Source organism: Buceros rhinoceros, unplaced genomic scaffold (assembly GCF_000710305.1).
Source record: "Buceros rhinoceros silvestris isolate BGI_N320 unplaced genomic scaffold, ASM71030v1 scaffold21394, whole genome shotgun sequence".
Classification (NCBI taxonomy): domain Eukaryota; kingdom Metazoa; phylum Chordata; class Aves; order Bucerotiformes; family Bucerotidae; genus Buceros; species Buceros rhinoceros.
Window position 1 is genome coordinate 20173 of NW_010410305.1, and position 266 is coordinate 20438.

Sequence of the window (266 nt, forward strand, 5' to 3'; positions counted from 1 at the left end):
CGGGCCTGCCAGTGCAGCCAGCCCCACGACTCTTCTGAGGATACCGAGACCACGAGTGCGTGAAACACGAAGAGGAATCAGCGAAGACAGAAACACTTTGGACGGGACAGGAAAGAAAGCGAAGACAAAAGCTTCCTAATTTACAGGGAGGGTTATTTCACTTTTTGACATGCCAGTTATGACTGGTTTTTACAAAACATTTTCCTTTAACTACAGCAATTGCTTTAGGTTCTTTCCAGGTTACATATATTTCATATATATATATT